We start from the raw sequence: 19,331 nt of genomic DNA, 5'->3' as shown, positions 1-19,331 counted from the left end.
CATGCTGTAGGTATAAAATTGATGTAGCATTTTGCTGTGCAACAACATGTTCATCCCTTTGACTGATCACTGCTGACAATCATTACAAACTGTCTGGCTTTATGTCTGCAATAAAGGGGAAGGCTTAGCAGTACTGCAAACCTTTAAGCTTTGGCTGAGGGAGCAACACACTAAAAAGAAAGGCAAGGCAGAAACCTTATGAGCATCCAAGTGGACAGAAAGTGAGTGAGTGGCTCGAGATTAAGTGAGGAGTAGTGAACTGTATTGTAAGTGTGTTGGAGATATATCATGAAACTGCGATGAGGCCACTATGTGTCCAATATTGATGTCCGTGGATAGGACCACGTGAGCAGTCTCTGCCTTTAGACAGTGCTAAAATGCTTGTGACTTCAATCCAAGGTAGAAGCCCAGAGGAATAAGTGGCGAACTGGAGATGCCGGGTACCTGCTCTGACATTCCCATGTTGGGAATTGTCACTGTTTATTTTCTCTGGTGCATGGGAGAATTAGAAACAGCATGTCAATCAGGCAGGATTTGGTGGTAACAGCATGAAAATGCATGCAGATGTTCTTCTCACAACAGTAATTCTCATCTTGCTTTTCAAAGTTTGATTGCAGAATCAAGCTTTCTTTTCTTAATATTGAAAATTACATTTTTGCTAAACTCACCACAATTTCCCAACTGACTCACCATTGCTCCTGTCATCTATGGGTTGGGAGGTTTGTATCCAATGCTCCAAAGCAGCTACATTCTCACACTCAACTATAAGTATGCAAGGACATGGTCTGTGATATTAAAATATGGCATATGTTTTGGGAGGGGACGCTACTGGGTTAGGTATCTCTCTGAATTCCACTATGGTAGTATTAGCACTTTGGACCTGCAACACACATCTGTATAAGGCTACATAGCTCAGCTCAGTCCTTTACAACTTCTGCAACACACATTGTATCAAAGCACAACTTGTCAAGTTCACTGTGATTGATGCATGAGATCAGGAGTACTATTAATATGACACTCAATTCTGACATTCCCCACACGTATTTGAGATGGCACCTGCGGCTGAAGTAATCGTTGTGGTCCTGTTGGAAATCCAACAACAGTATCAAAGAAGTGAGAATTAAAGCATTGTCCTCCATTCCAGTGTGATATCCAATAGCTGCCTCTCAAGGACTTGCAGCAGGTGAAGATCCTCCAAGGAGGCAATGGAGATTGATCAGACACTGAATCAATCAGCTTTACTTCTATTGTCTAGCTCTTGGAACCCTGTATCAATGGAGACTGAAGTACCACCAGTACATCACCAATGCTCTTTTCTCCAGGTGACACTGGTCTATATCCTTCCCCATGATGAGTGTCAAGCTGCGCAGCCAATGAGATTCTATGACATCTCTGGATTTCCCAAGGAATAGGATGTTATAGACTGCATTCACATTGCATAGGAGTACACTCTCACCAATCTGCCAGTGTTTATAAAGCTCAAAGGCTTCCATTCGATCAATGTCCTGCTTATCTGTGACCATTGGTGCCAGGTTTTAGAGAAGTGTGCTAGATATTCTAGGACTTGCTATGATGTGTACATACTAAGGAAGTCCTGTTGGCAAGTTTCTGCCTCTTCCAAGTTCTTTGGGTCATACTACTGGGCATTGAGTTTGACCCTGGAGACCACACTAACATTGGCCGCTACCTTTGTCCAGCCTCGCTGCCTCTGATGCTGTGTCTGTCTTTGGCGATCTGGAGGAAAATGCTCATCTTTTGAAAACTCGATCCACCAGTCCTCCAGGGTCCTGTTGGCAAATCAGGGATGCCAGCTTTCCTTTCTGAGCTGGTTGCTGAGTTAGAGTGGTACAGGATCACTGTGTAAGGGACAGTTCCTGGTTTGCAGCATCTGAGATGCTGTGGAGCTGGTGTTCACATACTGCTCCATTGGTGAGAGCATGCCAAGACTCAGCAGTGGCAAGTCCTTCCTCCTCTCTTTCTGCACAATTCTATCCAATAGATGTACAGAGGTTGGTTGCATACTTAATGAGGATGTCGGCGCCTGTGTGAGAAAAGTTGCCATATGCTATAGTGGATCACTTTCCATGAATTTCACCAAAAGAAATATTTTGCCAAAAAAATGGGAGTTCAGCCCTTAATGTCTTTTAGAATTGTGCATGAAGCAGTCACTGGTAATTTAACTTTTGGAAATAATTAGCAAATTTGGCAGCATCGTTGGAGAGACAAAAAGTTAGTTTCATAGAATCTTTACAGTGTGGAAGAAGACCATTCAGCCCATCGAGTCTACAAGACACTTCAAAGAGTATTCCACCCAGACCTACCCAGAGTTGAATATGACTTGACTTACGATTTGATATTTTACCATCTTTTAATGTTCCTTGCCAAAATGATGACTTTCTATGTCCTAAAAAGGGATTTCAAGGGATCTCTGTTGTTAAAAATGGTTCTGTCAGTTGCACTTCTGCCACTGAACTAGAGAAATGTAGAGTCATGCCCATCTTCAGTGACTTCAGATTAAATTCCACATAATGAGGCAATGCTGCACTGTCGGGGTACTGCTTTTACATGAAATAGTCAATTGAGACCTTGTCCCCTCTTTCAGATAGACATTTATAAAATCCCAAGGCACGAAAACTAGCCATAATCAATCCCAGTTTGAAATTTAACTTGAAGACAACATGCATAGCCACTGTGCAAAATTAAAACATACACTTCTGAGGTTTGATAGAAAGGAAAATCCTTTGGCAAAGTACATGCAGCATAAGTTGTGCCCTGCTTCATTGGATGTGGGCTTGTTGGTGATATTATGTGCCTGAAATGGAAATGCCTCTAATTGGTCAATGCAACAATCACTGGAAAATGTCAAATTTAGTCAAAACTGTAATACAGTACAGGAAGCTTGTTCAAAAAATGCACCTCCTTTAAATATTCCAGCACATTTACATTTAGTGTAACAAGAAACCAACATTTCTCTCACTGTCCCACCCTTCATATCTGTGGAATCTTGTTATATAATGACTGGTTTTACAATCTACTCCCTTGTTTACCTCACAGTTGATAGTGTTTCCTTTTATCGTAGCAGATAGAAATGTGCCTGAGTTTCCCAATCAAGGACACACCTTTTCATGTCTTTCATTATCTATAGCAATCACTGAAAACAAGTCTTTATATTTCTTGGCACTGATTTTGACATTTGGACGGCATGAAGTCATAATTGGTTCAACACTCAAATTCCAATTCAATTCCAATTGTGACACATTCTAAATCAGAATGCTTAGTTTTTCACACCCTTACAATTTTATTTTTGACAGCTACGTTCTTTTTTTGATTTGTTTTCTTATTCATTCAGAGGATGCGGGCAATGCTAGCTAGGCCAACATGTATTCTCTGTCCCTAATTGCCCAATAGAATGTGGTATTACAGTGTCTTCTTGCAGTCAAACAATTAAGTACTCACAGTACAAAAATAAGCTTTAATGGATCAACAACTATATCAGTAAGCTGGCCTGGGGGCCACAAAATGCAAAGTTTTGTCTAATGTCGATAAACAAAAGTAAGCATTTGCTATGGTACCTCATGAAATAGAATATCTCCAAAAGAATTAAAGCATAACTTTGTCAAGATTAATTCAATGACCTGAATCCCTTTACACCATTACCAAATTCTCAAGAACATTAGCTGTAATGATACTTTAAATGGTTTAGATGATGTCATGGACTATGAAAGAACAAATTAATACAAACTCTTAGCTACTGACATGGGGCTGAATCTGACTTTTTTGGCTCAAGGTTAAAATTCGCACAACACCAGGTTATAGTCCAACAGATTTATTTGGAAACACTAGCTTTCAGAGCATTGCTCCTTCATCAGGCAGTTGTGTGGCTCTGTGTGAGTTGTGCTGAGCTTTTTGGTGAGTATTTCATTGCAAGGCTAAAAGAGATTTCTTTGTATCTCTTACCAAAATATCTTCATTAATGGACTTCTCCAAAAGATTGGCAGATTTGCTCTTTCTGTAAAAGGCTACTGTGCACCCGGAAAAAGTGTCAGCATTTCCCCTTACTGGCAACATAATGGCCCAGCAGCCACAAAGTCGATTTGCTCATGGCATATCAGTCGTAAGAAGGATGGACAAATGTCATCAACCTCATTTCATCAGGTGTTTACCCCTCACTGCCTCCAAGCTGATAGTCTCCCAACCCCTATACAACTTGCTTCTACTTCCTTCCTAAAATTCACAAAACGGGACTGCCTGGGCAGACCCATTACTTCATCCTGCTCCTGCCCCACTGAATTAATCTCTTCCGACCTTGACTCAGTCTTTTCTCCCCAGGTCCAGTCCCTGCCCACATGCATCCGCGATTCCTCAGATGTTTGATGTGAGTTTCAGAAGTTCGAGCTTGCGGGGTCCAGCCACCTCCTTTTTACCACGGACGTGTGATCCCTTTACACATCCAACCCCCACCAGGATAGTATCAGGGCTCTCTGCTTCTTCCTGAACAGTCTGCATCCACCAACAATCTCTTCCGCCTGGCCAAGCTCATGCTTACCTTCAACAAATTCTCTTGAACTTCTCTCATTTTCTTCAGGTCAGAGGCGTGACCATAGGTACCTGCATTGGCATCAGTTATGCCTGTCTCTTTGTGGGGTATGCGGAACATCTCTTGTTCCAGTCCCATTCTGGCTCCCTACCCACAACTCTTTCTCCACTATATCGATGATAGCATCGGTGCTGCCTCCCTGTGTGTCCAGAATTAGAAACATTTATCAATTTCACTTCCAATTTCCACCCCATTCTCACCTTCACCTGGTCTATTTCTGAATTCTCCCTTCCCTTCCTCGGTAGCACTGTTTCCATTTCTGGGGATTGACTGGCCATCAATATCCTTTATAAACCCACAACTCCCACAGTTAGCTGGATTAGGCATCCTCACAGTCTGCTTCCTGTAAAGACTCTATTCCATTATCCCAGTTCCTCCATCTCCTTGGCATTTTTCCAATAATGACAACTTCGACAAGAAAGCCTCCTAAATGCTCACCCTCTTCCTCAACCGAAGATTCCCCAGCACTGTTGTTGACAGGGCCCTCAGCCGAGTCAGACCAATCTCCTGCACTTCCGCCCTCATCCCCTCTCTTCCTTCCCCCAACAGTGATAAGGACCCCCTTGCCCTTCCCTACCATCCCCCAGCATCCACATCCAGGGCATCATTAGCTGCCATTTCTGCCACCTTCAGCAAGATACCACCAGCACACTCATATCCCACTTTCCTCCCTTGTCAGCCTTCCATAGGGACTGTTCTCTCCGGGACACCATGGTCCATTCTTCTTTCACTCCCAACACTGTCCTCCCAACAGCCTCATGGCACCTTCTGCTACAATCACAGAAAGTGTAACACCTGCCCATTTACTTCCTGCCTCCTCACTATCCAAGAGCACAAACATACCTTCCAGGTGAAGCAGTGCTTTACCTGCACTTTACACAATCTAGTCTACTGCATTGTGTTCTGTTTGAAAAAAGGGCCCTGAACTTCCAGTTCCCTGACCAACATCCCTATCTCAGGCTTGCTGTAGTGCTCCAGCAAAACTCAGTGCAAGCTGGAAGAACAGGAACTCACTTTCCTCCTGGGGAGTCAATATTGAATTTGATAATATCAGGTTTGAGCTGTCCTCTATCCTTACCTCAATCCCCACGACCAGACCTTGTTTTCACATAGCATGCTGTTACATACCACTATTATTAGTCACTTAAGAGTCCCCATTGATAAGACCATAAGACCATATTCCTAGGAACAGAAATTAGGCCATTCAGCCTGTCCACTCTGCTCCGCCATTTAATCTTCTAGGAGAAAGTGAGGACTGCAGATGCTGGAGGTCATAGTGGCACTGGAAAAGCACAGCAAATCAGGCAGCAATCAAGGAGCAGGAGAATCAACATTTTGGGTATAAGCCCTTCACCAGGAAAGGGCTGGGGGGGGGCTCAGAGACAAATGGGAGGGGTGCTGGGGTTGGGGGGAAGGGAGCTGAGAATGCAATAGGTAGATGAAGGTGGGGGAGAACCGCACAGAATCAATGTAGATTTCAGCAGTTTCCTCATTTCCCCGCTCCCCACATTATCCCAGTCCCAAGTCTCCAACTTGGCATCACCCTCCTGACCTGTCCATTACCTTTCCCACCGATCCGTTCCACCATCCCCTCCGACCCATCACCTTCTCCCCCACCTTCATCGACTTATTGCATTCTCTGCTACCTTCCCCCCCAAACCCATCCCCCTCCCATTTATCTCTCAGCCCCCGACCCACAAGCCTATTCTTGATTAAGGGCTTGATTAACGTCGATTCTCTTGCTCCTCAGATGCTGCCTGACCTGCTGTGCTTTTCTAGCGCCACACTCTCGCCATTTAATCATGGCTAATAAGTTTCTCTATTCTCCCTCTTTCTCCCTGTAACCCTTGATCCCCCTAACAATTCAGAACCTATCTACCTTTGTCTTAAATATATTCAATGTCCTGATTTCCACAGCCTTCTGTGGCAGAGAATTCCATAGATTCACCACTCTCCTGCTAAATAAGTTTCTCTGTTCTAAAAGGTCTTCCCTTACTCTAACAGCTATTCCCTCTCCCAGCGTGATTGTTGTGTATTCCTTTGTCTGTCTTACTGCATTTCTCTCTTTCTGGGCTCTATCCACACTTAAAATTTACTCCCTACCCCCTCCTCACATTCTATCTTCTGCATGTAAACTAGCTACCATCAGTTCTGATGAAGTGACAAGCAACTTGACTCATGAATTCTGATTTCTCACCACAATGCTGCCAGACCTACTGAGATTTTCCAACAATTTCATTTTTCGTATCTGATTTACAATATCTGATTTGCTTTCGGTTTTAATTTAAAGCTGACACATAGCCTCATTCTCTCAATCTAGTCACTTTTAACCAGGCCACAGAGCTTACCTGTCTTTAGCTATATCCCTCCTAAACATCCTCTCTAAGCAACCACTACTTTGTTCCTAATGCCAATTGGACACCTGTGTCTTGTTATAGTCCAATGGGGGAGCATCACATACAGTAAGACAATTCCAAACAATAGCTTTTCTCACCCTCCACAATACAAACCAAACGCTGGCATCATGACCAATGGCTAATTAATGCTCTGTGATAGTCTGCTGCATCCTCCTCTTATCTATCAGTCCAGTTCTCTCTGGCTTATAATGCCCATCACAACTCAATCATTCACAAGAGGAGCTTCATCCTCCCCAGTGACCTCCTCCTTCTCTTTATCAGAAGACTTTTCCTGGCCTCCCAATATCTACCACATGATCTTGTTGCCTGCTCCAGGTTACAGAGCAAGGATGATGTGGCATATTCTGCCTGGACATGACTGGAGGGCTCCCACAGGTTGGATCGAGCAGCAGCACCATATTCTTGGTTGGCCTAGCACCTGCTCTGTCATGGCCCAGGTGGCAGATTCAATGTGAATGTGAACGTGCCACGCCAGGTGAGTGACAAGTACATTACGTCAAAAAGGGACTGCCTGTTGTGTTCCAAACACCTTCTCATCCCAGATCCTCATCAACCTTTAACTTGCTTTCACTAAGGTCTATAGGCATTCTTATGTGACACATAATGAAGCAATGTTTCCTTTGTCACACAGCACTCTAGGAAGTGTTATTATCAGTGAATAGCATTCATCTCCTTTTAAGTCATTGTTGCTAACTTAGTTAAACGTAGAATTCCTAAGGTGAAGAAAGAGGCCATTCAGCCCATTGAGCCTGCACCGCCCCTCCGAAGAACATCCTATCCACATCAAGCCTTCTCACCCTATCACCTCACCTGCCTTTTATCGTGGCTAACCCAGCTAGCCTTCACGTCCCCAGACACCGTGAGACAATTTACCATGGCGACACCACTTAACTGTATAACTTTAAACTTGGGGAGGAAACTGGAACACTCAGTGGAAACCCATGCAGACACTGTGAGAATGTGCAAATTCCACAAAGATAGTCACTTGAGGTTGGAATCAAACGCAGGTCCCTGCCTCTGTGATGCAACAGTGCTAACCACTGAACCAGTTTGATGCCCACATTAAGATCCAAATGTTATATTTGCAAGTACTAACATAATTGGTGCAATTTGCTTTTGACCAGTGTTTGAAGTTTAAGGACTTTAACTCTGCATGCATTGCAAATGGCCAAAGAGATAATTCTAAATAAAATATAGCTCAAGTTCGCAAATGCATTCATGTGTTTGCCTCTCCAGTATCCAGCAGACCTAAACCCTGCACTCTCAGCTTTCAAATTGACATTGACCATGATACTTACTGCTAATTAATTCCCCTCCTGCAGCCTACAATGCACTTTAATGCTGTTCTACCTACTATCCCCCCTCAACATACTTTGAGTTTCACTCCATCTCTGCCCTTGTCACCATCTGAAATCATGTCTCTAGCACCACACACACACACACATGCACATGCACACACACCTTGACACCGCTATCCCTTTTGGTTGTGACCCCCAGTCTGTCCCTACAGGCACTATTGGACCATACTTAACAGACCCACAGGACTGTGATTGCTCAGAACTGTGACCGACTTAAATGAGCAACCCCTAGACATGACTGACCAGGTTCTGGATTAGTGGTGCTGGAAGAGCACAGCAATTCAGGCAGCATCCGAGGACAGGCAAAATCGACGTTTCGGGCAAAAGCCCTTCATCAGGAATAAAGGCAGAGAGCCTGAAGCATGGAGAGATAAGCTAGAGGAGGGTGGGGGTGGGGAGAGAGTAGCATAGAGTACAATAGGTCAGTGGGGAAGGAGATGAAGGTGATAGGTCAGGGAAGAGAGGGTGGAGTGGATAGGTGGAAAAGGAGCTGGGCAGGTCGGACAAGTCCGGACAAGTCGAGTTGCTGGAGGTTAGAAACTAGGATGAGGTGGGGGAAGGGGAAATGAGGAAACTGTTGAAATCCACATTGATGCCCTGGGGTTGAAGTGTTCCGAGGCGGAAGATGAGGCGTTCTTCCTCCAGGCGTCTGGCGGTGAGGGAGCGGCAGTGGAGGAGGCCCAGCACCTCCATATCCTCAGCAGAGTGGGAGGGGGAGTTGAAATGTTGAGCCACTGGGCGATTTGGTTGATTGATGTGGGTGTCTCTGAGATGTTCCCTAAAGCGCTCTGCTAGGAGGCGCCCAGTCTCCCCAATGTAGAGGAGACCGCATCGGGAGCAACGGATACAATAGATCATATTAGTGGATGTGCAGGTAAAACTTTGATGGATGTGGAAGGCTCCTTTAGGGCCTTGGATGGAGGTGAGGGAGGAGGTGTGGGCACAGGTTTTACAGTTTCTAACCTCCAGCAACTCGACTTGTCCGGACTTGTCCGACCTGCCCAGCTCCTTTTCCACCTATCCACTCCACCCTCTCTTCCCTGACCTATCACCTTCATCTCCTTCCCCACTGACCTATTGTACTCTATGCTACTCTCTCCCCACCCCCACCTTCCTCTAGCTTATCTCTCCATGCTTCAGGCTCTCTGCCTTTATTCCTGATGAAGGGCTTTTGCCCGAAACGTCGATTTTGCCTGTCCTCGGATGCTGCCTGAATTGCTGTGCTCTTCCAGCACCACTAATCCAGAATCTGGTTTCCAGCATCTGCAGTCATTGTTTTTACCCATGACTGACCAGGTACCAGACTGACAATACGCATTGCATTTGCCTGCTTGTGATGGCCTTACAGGCCTCTCCATTTCCCAATGTACTCGGACCTATAACCTGACTGTGCCCAACCTGAACAGATGACTGACCAGGCCAAGTCCCTGGACTGCATGCAGACTGTGCCTATGACAGATGGTATCAGGACCCGCCGAACAGTTAACTGGACTGATGATAGAGCACCTATCCCCTTTCTGCTATGTTCAACTGGTTGAATGAGCATGCAGTAAGCTTACTGTGCAGATAGCTGGTACTTGCTGTTGGTGTTAGATTCACCTCTTAGTATATTGTAGAGCAAGGTACCATTGCCATCGCCATATCCCATCCCCTCCCCAGTCAGATCTCTCTGGACAAACACAGCAAGTAGCCTGTCTGTGTGACTGCACAAAAGAACATGTTGATATGGAAGTACTGATAACATGTTTACGGCCAGAATCCAAGACTAACTGGCATGGTGCAGTGAGGCAAAGCAAAGCAAGGAATGAATGCTGCGAGCATCCCCGAAGGAGTTAAGAAAGTGAGTGCGAAGAGAGCAATCTAGTCCAATCTGTGCGCTATCTGTCTCTGCTTGCAAAGTGTACTTGCTTCAGTCTTTTCAATACTAGTGCAGCCTGAAATGCTGGTTTTTACTTCCAAAATGTCCTGTAAGTGGATTGGAGAAATATCATGAGGATTGTATGGGGTTCGCCAATGTCAGATGTCACTGGATGAAGGGTGTGTGAGGCTGGTGTCCATGGATTGTACCCTGAGATGCTGGTGGCTGCTGAGCAAGTGAAAGTGTCCAAGTATCGGTTCGGATTTCCATGTCGAGTATTCTCGAGGTTTATCCTGTTGGTGCACTGGGAGAGATAGGCAGTTGAATATTGATGAAGAGAATTGTGGTGATGTTATGTCATTGAACAAGGTATGATCCCCCTTAATTGGTAATCACTGCTGCCTAGTAACTCACCATGCTGACCAGCAGATGCATAAAAGATGCAGTGAGTTGTTATAGAGTCAGAGTCAGATAGTACAGAAACAGACTCTTTGGTCCACCTCATCCATACTGACCAAGTTTCCCAAAACTAAACAAGTCCCATTTGCCTGCATTTGGCCTATACCCTTCTAAACCTTTCCTATTCATGTTCCTATCCAAACATCTTTTAAATGTTGTAACTGTACCTGCATCCATCACTTCCTCTGGCAGTTCCATCTTCTGTGTGTAAAAGTTGCCCTCAGGTCCTTTTTAATTTTTTCTCCTCTCGCCTCCTAGTTTTTAACACTCCCAACCTCAGGAAAAGACACCTTAACTATGCCCCTCATGATATTATAAACCTTTATAAAGTCACCTCTTAACTTCCTATGCTCGAGTAAAAAATGTTCCAGCCTATCCAGCTTCTCCTTAGCACTCAAATCCTCCAGTCCTGCAATATCCTTGTCATTCTTTTCTGAGCGCTCTTCAATTTAATAATATCCTTCCTAAAGCAGGGCAACCTGAACTGTACACAGTACTCCAAAAGTAGCCTCAGTAACAACCACAAAATGATGTCCCAACTCCTGTACTCAAGCATCCTCAACACTTTCTTAACCACTGTGTCTACCTGTGATGCAAGTTGCAAAGAACAATGCACCTGAGGTCTCTCTATTTGACAACACGACCATTAATTTACCATCTCACCAAAATGTAACAACTTACATTTAGCCAAATTAAACTCCATCTGCCATTCCTCAGCCCATTGAACCAATTGATCAAGATCACTTTGTAATCTTAGATAATCTTCACTGTCCACTGTACCACCAATTTTGGTATCAACTGCAAACTTACTAATGATGCATCCTAACTTCCCATCCACATTGTTTCTATAAATGACAAGTAACAGCAGACCCAGCACCAGTCCTTGCAGGACACCACTAATCACAGGCCTCCAATCCGAGAATCAACCCTCCATCAGCACCCCGTCTCCCATTGAAAAGCCATTTTTTAATCCAACTGGTAAGCTCTCCCTGTAATTTAGCTTTATTAACAGGTCCACCATTCAGAACCTTGTAAAGGGCTTTCCTAAAGTCCTTTCCTGATATTGACATAGGTGTTACCAGACCTCTGGCATAATTCTGCCAGAATTCTCACCCACGTTGTTCAGGTCCCACCAATGGGACTTAACAATTGATATTGACTATTATTTTTTCAAGGTCTTAGCCAGATAGTGAATCTTAATAATTTGGTATTTTAGATAAAGTCCATATTATTTTGCTGAGTATTAATCAAATGCTTCAAATAATATAAAGACCAATTTCCTTAAAGTACAAAGTATCAACATATCATCTTCATGGAATTACAAACTATTGTTTTGCTAAGTTGATTTTCACATACCAACTAGGGCTTCTTTTTCCTTGTCTCTGAATTTACTTCAAGACTTACATTCCACTCTTTCATTCCTTTGATCTATTTTGATCCTTTTTCCCAAACACCCCATCCCTCAACAACACCCTGGCACCATTTCTAGTTCAAGGACTTCAAGGCCTTTTTCTTAATACCCTTGATGCTGGGAAGGAAAGGGATGACAATGGACTAGTATCTTGTTTTACACTGCAGGCAATTTTTTTCGCTATTGGAAGGAAAGATCAGAGCATATTCAAAAAACAGCTGAAGGAATGACATTTGGTCACTGGCCATGGAAACTGTTAAAACCAGCCTTAAACTATAAATCAAACCTTGAGTTCATGTGGTGCACTGGCAGTTTCCCAACATTTGCATCATGAAGGTCAGGGTTCAAGACCCACCTACTCTCAGCATATTGCATCGGAATAGGTTGATTAAAAGTGTAAATAAAGGAAGCCTCTTACTGTTGCTGCAAAGTACTGAGTTCCGTTTACCTCAAAGGGTATGGGTTACATGTATGCAAGGGCCAGTAAACGGAAGATTTTTTAATCAAAAACTACTTATCATTAATTGAAATTTTGAAAGCTTTCCAAAGAGCAAATATATTTCAATAAGAAACTGGTCAACTTTTGAACATTGTGCTAAGAAGTAACTTCAAATATTTAATTTGTCACGGGGAGAATGCCATTTAAATTTTTATGTACGCAAATAATTTGAAAGGAGTTGTCTGGTTGATTTTTCACTTCTTGTCCCTCACATTTATTTTAAATAAGGTTACACAAGTGAAAATGAAGAGTAGTTTTTAATTTTTTTATTCTCTAAAGATTGTGAAAAGCAATCAGCAACTGATAAATGTCTTTCATCTATAATATTGGGAAACATGGAGTTCAGCACTTAGAATCCTGAATGATTTAGCTGCTGGTTTCTTAGTGACCACTGGCCAATCAACACCAGTGTAACATCAGATGAGTTGATGCCATTTGCCAAGATCAAAAGGAACAATCACTAGAACTCAGATAAGTTACAGGATGGAAAGTTTGCCTTCCAAAACGACTGAGGTAGAGGAACCTGGGTCAGGTGCATCCTAAACACCACTGCTTTTCTAAGAAAAATAGATACAATGCCAAATAACTTGGCACATAGATCTTTAATGGCATACACCTTCTATGCTTCCTGTTATCCTAACCTAGTAGGACAAACTCAATGCCATTCCAATTCAAGCCATGAGTTAAAATTGCAGCGTGGGGCTTGATGGCAATTTTAGAGCAGGTAGGATTAAGGAAAATCCTAAGGTGTTCTACACTTATATGAGGAACAAGAGGATAGTCAGAATGAGGGTATAGCCAATCAAGGATAGTGGAGGGAACTTGTGCCCTGAGTCAGAGGAGATAAGGGAGGTCCTTAATGACTACTTTGCTTCAGTATTCTTTACTGAGAGAGACCTTGATGTTTCTGGGGACAGCGTGAAACAGACTAATATGCTAGGACAGGTTGATGTTAGGAAGGAGGATGTGCTGAAATTTTGAAAAAGATAAGAATAGATAAATCCCCTGTGCCAGACAGGATATACCCAAGGTTAATAGAGGGAGAGAGGGAAGAGATTGCAGTGCCATTGGCAATGATCTTTACATCCTCACTGTCCACTGAATTAATGCCAAATGACTGGAGGTTCACAAATATTATTCCCTTGTTCAAGAAAGGGAATAGGGACAATCCTGAGAATTACAGACCAGTCAGTCTTATGTCAGTGGTGGAAAATGTATTGGAGAGGATTCTGAGAGACAGGATTTATAGTTACTTGGAAACTATACTTTGATTAGAAATGGTCAGCATGGCATTGTAAGGGGTAGGTCATGCCTCACATACCTTATTGAATTCTTTGAGGATGTGATAATACATGATGAAGGTAGAACAGTGGATGTGGTGTACATGGTTTTTAGCAAGGTGCTTGATAAGGTTCCCCATGGTAGGCTCGTTCAGAAAGTGAGGAGGCATGGGATACAGGGAAACCTGTCTGTCTGGATACAGAACTGACTGGCTGAAAGAAGACAGAGGGTGGTGATATATGTAAAGTATCCAGCCTCGAGCTCAGTGACAAGTGGAGAGCAGTTGTAGGTTGCAACGAAACATTGACAGACTGCAGAACTGGGCCGGTAAGTGGCAGATGGAGTTCAACCTGGAAAAGTGTGAAGTAATTCACTTTGAAAGGTTGAATTTGAATGCAGAATACAGGGTTAAAGGCAGGATTCTTGATAGTGTGGATAAACAGAGGGATCTTGGCGTCCATGTCCATAAATCCCTCAAAGTTGCCACCCAAGTTGATAGGGCTATTAAGAAGGCATATGGTCTGTTGGCTTTCATTAGCTGGAAGGGTTAAGTTTAAGAGCCGCAAGGTTAAGCTGCAGCTCTTTGGAGTCCTGGTTAGACCACACTTGGAATATTGTGTTCAGTTCTGGTCACCTCATTTTGGGAATGACATGGAAGCTTTAGAGAGGGTGCAGAGGAGATTTGCCAGGATGCTGCCTGGACTGGAGGTCATGTCTTATGAAGAAAGGTTGAGGGAGCTAGGGCTTTTCTCATTGGAGTGAAGAAAGATGAGAGGTGACTTGATAGAGGTGTACAAGATGTTGAAAGGTATAGATAGAGTGGATAGCCAGAACCGTTTTCCTACGGCGGAAATGTCTATCATGAGGGGGCATAATTTTAAGGTAATTGGAGGAAGGTTTAGGGGAGATGTCAGAGGTAGCTTCTTTATTCAGAGCGTGGTGGGTGCATGGAATGCACTGTGAGCAGTGATAGTAAAGTCAGATACATTAAGGACATTTAAGCGACTCTTGGATAGGCACATGGAAATTAGTACAATGAAGGGTCTGATTTTAGAGCAGGATAAAAGGCCGGTACAACATCGAGGGCCAAAGAGCCAAAGAGCTAACGGACTGTATTGTTCTATGTTCTATGTCTATGTTCTATGTAGACCCCTCCCTGCCCTATGGATTTGTAAGCAAGGACTCCCTCAGTTTCAGTCAGGGGTCCTTACCGATTCTGAAATAAGGAAGTGAAAATTGAAGATTGTAGGAATAATGCCAATTTAAGCTGTCTGATCATCTTTATTTTTATAAAATTAATTTATATGATGTCAGCATTGCTGGCTGGATCAATATATATTGCCCATCTCTATCTATACCTTTCAACATCTTGTACACCTCTATCAAGTCACCTCTCATCTTTCTTCACTCCAATGAGAAAAGCCCTAGCTCCCTCAACCTTTCTTCATAAGACATGACCTTGGGCGGCACGGTGGCGCAGTGGTTAGCACTGCTGCCTCACAGCGCCAGAGACCTGGGTTCAATTCCCGACTCAGGCAACTGAATGTGTGGAGTTTGCAAATTCTCCCCGTGTCTGCGTGGGTTTCCTCTGGGTGCTCCGGTTTCCTCCCACAGTCCAAAGATGTGTGGGCTAGGTGAATTGGCCATGCTAAATTGCCCATAGTGTTAGGTTAAAGGGGTAAATGTAGGGGTATGGGTGGGTTGCGCTTCGGCGGGTCGGTGTGGACTTGTTGGGCCGAAGGGCCTGTTTCCACACTGTAAGTAATCTAATCTAATCCCTGCAGGCAGTAGGACAGGTTAATATGGTGGTTAAGAAGGCATACCGGAACCTTGTCTTTAGTAATTGTGGCATAGATTATAAAAGCAGGGAGGTTATGTTGGAGCTGTTCAGAATTTGGGTTAGGCCATTGCTGGAGTAATGTGCACAGTTCTGGTTCGTTCACTATAGGATTGCACTGGAGAGGGTGAAGAGGCAATTCACCTGGACATTGCCTTGACTGGAACATATTAGCTCTGAAGAAAGGCTGGATAAGCTCCTGTTGTTCTGTTTAAAGCAGAGAAGGCTGAAGGAGGACCTGATGGGAGTGTATAAGATTATGAGGGCTATGACAGGATGGGCAGAAAGCAGCCGTTCCCCTTTGTTAAAGGGTCAACAATGAGGGGGCATAATTTTAAGGTGAAGGGTAGGAGGTTTTGAGTGAATTTGGGAAAATCTTTTCCATCCAGAGGAAGGTGGGAATTTGGGATGCACTGTCTGGGAGATTAATAGAGGAGAGAATCTTCACAACCTTTAAAATGTTCTTGGATGAGCACGTGAAATGTCAGAAAATTCAAGCTTTGGGTCAAGTGCAGGAAAGTGGGATTGGTGTAAAATGGCAATGTAGATTCAATGAATCAAAGATAATCAATATAATCAAGATAATCAATGGAGCTAATGGAAATCTGTCCTTTTTATCATGAGGACTGGAACACAAGGATGCAAAAGCTATTCTGCAGTTGCACAAAACCTGCTTAGACCTTACTTGAAATTCTGGGCATCATACCTTTGAAAAGGATATATTCACCTTGGAGGGATAACAACATAGGATTCCAAGAATGATCTTCCGTGCTGAATGACTGATCCAGCATCCACTGGCATTTGTGAAAGAGAGTTCCAAACATCTACCGCCCTTTGTATCCATAAGGGTTTACAAACATCTCTCCTGAATGATGTGGTCCTAATTCTCAGGTTATGACCCTCAGTTCTACTATCCCAACAGGTGGAAATGGATTATTTTATCTACCCTGTCTCTTCCTATTAATATCATGAAAACTTTGAACAGATCACTACTTAGCCTTCTAAAGTCTAGAGAAAACAGGCCTAATTTGTATAATCTCTCCTCGTACCTTAACCCCTGATGTCCAGGTATTCTTGCAATCAAGTCGGTGACTGCAATTAGCCTCATCTGTCAGGGATGCTTGAATTCCAACTTCGAGGATGGCATTGCATGTTAATTTGGCTAACACTAGGTGTAAAAATGATGTAAAAGAAAGATTTCAGGGCCTGTCCTCAACACATCGTTCAATATATCTCATAGAGAAATGGTCTGGATTAAAAAGGCTCACAGAGTGCTAACATTTGCAGTTAAACACCAGCATAGAGGATTGTCAGGCATATCAAGGCTATGTTAAAGTCACAGCGCATGCTGGAAGATTGCAGAGAGACAGCTAAAGGAAGGATCAAAAGGATGTGTATTAATCTGGCATCTCTGATCAGGAAGTGGACTACAGATCAGGCATTTGTCATAGCCTTGTGGATGGATTCACAGCCAAATAACTTTAGATCCATGTGATGCACTATCTTACTGTTGCCTTTTATCCCTAAAGCTAATGTAGGGCAGTTTACGCATAACTAATTTTACATTGGTTTGACTGATAATTTCATTCAGACATCAAAAAGAATAATTTATTATGAAATACCAAATATGAAGAACGGCAATAAAACCAATTAGTTCTTTCATATTCAGAATGTAAGGTGCCTGCTTGAAGAGCAACTTCAATGTAGAAAGAAGTCCCAACTCAGTTCAGTCATCCTGGAAATGAATGGTAATTAAGCTGTCTCTGGCTATTTGGGGTCTCCAAAATATTTCTGTTTCTGCTTCTCTTGAATGGTTGTCCTGGACATTCTATAGATTCTCAGCATCTTCAGAGGATAACTCTCATTCCCTGATTTCGACCATATCCAAGCTATTTGGCAGCTTGTTCCAAACACACACACCAACCTCTGTATGAAAAAGTTGCCCCTTAGATCTCTTTTAAATCTTTCCCCTCTCACCTTAAACATATGCCCTCTAGCTGTGGACTCCCCACTCCTGGGTAAAAGACCTTGTCTATTTACCCTATCCATGCCCCTCATAATTTTATAAACCTCTATAAGATCACCCCTCAGCCTCCAATGTTCCAGGGAAAATAGCTCCAGCCTACTCAGCCCCTCCCTAAAGCTTAAACCCTCCCAACCTGGTAACATCCTTGTAAATCTTTTCTGAACCCTTACAACATCCTTCCTGTAGCGGGAGACCAGAATTGCACACAGTATTCAAAATGTGGCCTAATCAATGTCCTGTATAGCTGTAACATGACCTCCCAACTCCTATAGCCAATGCACTGACAATGTAGGCAATCATACCAAATGCCTTCTTCACTATCCTATCAATGTGGGACTCCAATTTCAAGGAACTATGAATTTTCACATCAAAGTTATTTTGTTCAACAACGCTCCTCAAGATCTTACCATTAAGTGTAAAAGTCCTGCTCTGATTTGCCTTTCCAAAATGCAGCACTTCACATCTATCTCAATTAGACTCCATCTGACACTCCTTAGCCCGTTGGCCCATCCGATCAAAGTCCTGTTGCACGCTGAGGTAAAATTTATCGCTGTCCACTTCACCTCCAATTTTGGTGTCACTGTGAATTCACTCACCATACCTCCTATGTTCACATCCAAATAATTTATTTAAATGATGAAAAGCAGTGGACTCAGCACCAATCCTTGTGGCACACCACTGGTCATAGGCCTCCAATCTGAAAAACAACTCTGCGCCACCATTGAGCCAGTTCTGTATCCAAATGGTTGGGTCCCCCTGGATTCCATGTGATCTAACCTTGCTGATTAGCCTACCATGCAGAACCTTTTTGAATGCCTTCCTGAAGTCCATATTCTGAACATTTACAACACCTTTGGCAATATGACTTTCTTCATAATTTATTTGGCTGGAATGAAAGTGCCATAATAAATCTGATGTTAAAAACTGTAAAATATTATTGACAGTGTATGATGTAGTAGAGCCAGAGGCATCATGTCACGTAAGAAGTAATGGCCACTTACCTTACAATGTTAAGTATGTTTCCAAAGAGGAGCAAAGAATTTTTCTTTCAAAGATAAAAGATATGGAAACTTGAGGTGATTGTTTCATCAGTCTGGGATTCTGTATAATATCTAATTTTGTTTTCTCCCTAAGTTCAAACAAGTAAGCTTTTCTGTGAAAGTAGAAAAATTCATGTGCTTGGTTCTTCCGGGTGCTTGCGTATGATCTGAATTGCTTTGATTGCGAAAACCAAAGTAGTATTTCCGGATTGCTTAGAGGCAAAGTTCAACCTTTTTTACGATGTGTAAATATTAGAATCATTCTCTTTGCTGAAACAAATTACCTGTGGAAAATCTCCCAGCAACATTTCAGCCAATAGATTCCTTGGAACATTGTAAAAAATGTTGATGGAGAGCTATGTCTGTGTTTAAGAACTTATTAAAAATTTTAGCGTTGACTGTCCTTCATTGTTGTTCAAAATATCTGTACTCACTTTTTCCCATTAGATTTGATGGAGTTCCCACGTAAAAATGTTACAAAATAAACTTACAGGAATGTGGTGCATTAAGCCATAGGCAGATGATAGGAATTTACAAGTATAAACTTG

At 43.0% G+C, this 19,331-nt stretch overlaps 1 protein-coding gene across 5 annotated transcripts in view; it reads right to left on the bottom strand.

The window, feature by feature from the left end:
* The window catches only part of LOC122556561 (uncharacterized), a 112,511-nt gene extending 93,576 nt beyond the window's left edge, over window positions 1-18,935 (bottom strand). For all 5 annotated transcript variants that reach the window (XM_043703368.2, XM_043703371.2, XM_043703369.2 and 2 more), the window contains exon 1: window positions 18,745-18,935. The gene's annotated coding sequence lies outside the window, so the exon portion shown is untranslated. The remainder of the gene's footprint in view (window positions 1-18,744) is intronic.
* Window positions 18,936-19,331: the final 396 nt, after the last annotated feature.

Source organism: Chiloscyllium plagiosum, unplaced genomic scaffold (genome assembly GCF_037043375.1).
Source record: "Chiloscyllium plagiosum isolate Xiang-an unplaced genomic scaffold, Cpla_swu_hap1 HiC_scaffold_16, whole genome shotgun sequence".
NCBI classification, from domain to species: Eukaryota; Metazoa; Chordata; class Chondrichthyes; order Orectolobiformes; family Hemiscylliidae; genus Chiloscyllium; species Chiloscyllium plagiosum.
Note: the sequence above shows the minus strand (reverse complement) of the source record. Positions and strands in the feature narration are given on the sequence as shown.